The sequence below is a fragment of the Vespa velutina genome, chromosome 18, assembly GCF_912470025.1.
Source record: "Vespa velutina chromosome 18, iVesVel2.1, whole genome shotgun sequence".
In the NCBI taxonomy this organism is placed as follows: domain Eukaryota; kingdom Metazoa; phylum Arthropoda; class Insecta; order Hymenoptera; family Vespidae; genus Vespa; species Vespa velutina.
Window position 1 is genome coordinate 1,614,512 of NC_062205.1, and position 3,317 is coordinate 1,617,828.

The window sequence follows — 3,317 nt, forward strand, 5'->3', positions numbered from 1 at the left end:
TGAATTGTAATACGAATTAACGTATTACAAACGATGTTAATTCTGTTCTCCTTTTTTTTTTTTCTTCCCAGATATATTACATTTGATTGAGGAATAATATTATAATATAAAAAAAATAAATCATAATATAATTTCGCCTGTCTTTCCATCCCTCTTCTTTTCTTTTTCTTTCCTTCCTTTCGTTCCATTCTTCTCTTTTTTCTTTCTCTTCGTTTTTTTTTTTTGTTTTTTTTCTTTTGTTTTTTTTTTTTTTTTTTTTTTTTTTTTAATATCAGTTTATAAATTCTCAATTGATATTCTTAATTAGTAATTATAAATCGATCGTTATTAATTTGGAAAAAAGATTTAATTTTAATTAATTTTCAATTTTTCGATTAATTTAAATAGAGATAAAGACAGAGATAGAGATTAAAAGAGAGAGAGAGAGAGAGAGAGAGAGAAAGAGAAGGAAAAAAGAAAAGAGAAAAAGAAAAAAAAAGAAAATGGAACCGCACATAATAGTATTAATGATAATATTTTATTAATAATAATAATAATAATAATAATAATAATAATAATAATAATATTAATGAAAAAGAGAATTTTATAAATAATGAAAGAAAAAAAGAAAAAATTATAAGAATAACAAAAAATTTAAAGAACAATAAAAAATTCTATTAACAATAATATTTTAATAAAAAAGAAAAGAAAAGAAAAGAAAAGAAAAGAAGAAAAAAAAAATAACCTCTATTAAAAACCAAACCACCATCACACACACATAACTACACACACACACACACACACACACATGTCACACATATTTTTTCTCTCTCTTTTCACACTCTCTGAACGAGCGAAATTTTAGGACAAACCACAGCCACAGCACAACAACACACACACACACAATGTGTCTTAATAATATTTTCGCTCGGTAGAGAGAAATTAAAAGAAGAGGAAAAAAAGACAATATAACGCATATAGGAGCAGCAAGCAAGCATGCAAAAGTAGCAGCAACACGCCCCTCCCTCCTCCTCCTCTCCCCCTCATCCCTTCATTTGCCGTGACCAGGATTCGAACCTGGGTTACTACGGCCACAACGTAGGGTCCTAACCACTAGACGATCACGGCTGTGAGAGGAGTTGGAAAAGATCGATGAATCGTCGATCATGTGAAAGTAGAGTTTCCAATCGAGCGTGAAGAATGATCGAGGAGATAAACGATATTGGATACATTGTGGATATCTCTCCCTCTCTCTCTCTTTCTCTCTCTCTCTGTCTCTCTCTTTCTCTCTCTCTGTCTGTCTGTCTCTCTCTATATGTCTGTCTTTCTCTTTCTTTCTCTTTCTCTATATCTCTATCTCAGTCTCTTTCTAATCTTAAATTAATTTAATTTCAAATCTTATTTATGCGCATATATCGTTCAACGATATGTTTCTTATTTAAATTTTTATTTATCTCTTTTTCTCTAATTTTTTTATTCTTCAACTTTCCCTTCATCATTCGACGAGATTCCTTCTCACGCGTTAAAATTGATTTATAGGTATATATATATAATAATAATAATAATAAATTAATATATAATTATAATATCGATTTATATTTGATTGTATTAATATGTAATTATATATACAATTATGATATCGATTTATATTTAATTACATTGATATATATATATATATATTAAAATGATACTTATATATTAGGTTGGAAACTATGAAAAGAGCGTTGAATGAAAATAAATAATTAAACAAAAATACCCGTTTCATAGTTTCCAACCTAATACATATATATATATATATATATATATATATATATATATATATATATATATATATAATTATAAAATTCCAAAGAAAAACAAAAAAAAAAAAAGAAAAAAGAAAATAATCGAAACGATAAAAAGACAATTGATTATAATCGATTATCAAGAATTATCTGATCAAAATGCTTTTGATTCAAACTATTATCGAGAAAATTCTCAACTCGCGTCTCTTATCGATCCTTATCAATACAATAATTTATATTATCAAATATATATATATATAATTTTTTCTTTTGAATTAATAATGATCGATCTTTTTCGCAACGAGTAAGTAGATACAAGAAGGGATCGAAATAACAAAAAAAAAAAAAAAAAAAAAAAGAAAAAAAAGAGAAAAAAAAGAACGCGTTCGTCTAATACTTCTCCACTTCTAATACCATCGTCCATCCGTCCGCAAATATTTCTCTTTGGGAGATTATTTTTTTTTTCCCCCCTCCCCCCTTGATACTAACCTCGTGAATAGTTATCCGAAGGCGATTATTCCAAAGAATAATAGTTAGCAACGTTCTTGCGTAAATATTGTGAAGCGAAACACACATTTATAGGAGATTTGCGACTTGAGTACCATGAACTATCATCTTCATTCTATACACACGTATATGTGTGTTTGTATGTATATATATATATATACACATACATGCGTATACATGTATATAAGTAATTTAGTCAAGGTTAAATAAGTGCGTGTTCATGTCTGTAAGTAATTTAGACGCGTAAATAATTGTTGCATGTGCGTATGCTTGTGTAAATTCGTGTGCACGTACATGTTCGTGTGCTTGTGTGCGCGCATGTGCGTGTTCTTAAATAATTTCGACGCTTAAACGAATACACGTTATGTATATATATATATATATATATATATGTGCGCGTGCGTGTTTGTAAATAAGTAAGTAAGTAAGCAAGCAAGCAAGCAAGCAAGTAAGTAAGTAAGTAAGAAAAGTAAGTAGGTGTACGAGATTTGTTAGAGCCGTTTCGTGGGAGTTTGATATAGGAAAAAAAAAAAAAAAAAAAAAAAAAAGAAAAAAAAAATCTTAAAATCCTCGTTGGAATGAGAATGGCGCGTGACGATCACCGAACGTGTGTCCTTTGCTCGTTTCGAAAGAAACCGACGACGCCCCGTAGAGGGTCGTTCGAAAGAAGGGGAAGAAAAAGAAAAGAGAGAAAAAAGAAAAAGAAAAGGGAGGAAGGGAGAGAAAGAAAGAAAAAGGAAAAAAGTCGAGAGAGAGAGAGAGAGAGAGAAAGATATTGCTTGAAATATCGTGGATAGGAGCTTACCAGAGGAAAGATTTTACGTGTCTCTATGTGTACGTTCTATCTGTATGCGTGTTTTGTCTGTGTGTATGAGGATTCGAGAATAGACCACAGAGTCGTTTTCTTAACCGCTACCACCTTCTTCGATTCGTCAGTTTCGTCTTCGTAAGCCTTTGAGAATCTCTTCCGCCTTCCTCTTTCTCTCTCTTTCTCTCTCTCTCTTTCTCTTTCTCTTTCTCTCTCTCTCTCTCTCTCTGTCTCTGTCT

At 30.3% G+C, this 3,317-nt stretch overlaps 1 non-coding gene across 1 annotated transcript; it reads right to left on the reverse strand.

Moving 5' to 3' along the window:
• Window positions 1-1,035: 1,035 nt before the first annotated feature.
• Trnah-gug lies at window positions 1,036-1,107 on the reverse strand. Its single transcript has one exon. It is a non-coding gene; the product is annotated as a tRNA-His (tRNA).
• Between the last annotated feature and the right edge of the window lie 2,210 nt (window positions 1,108-3,317).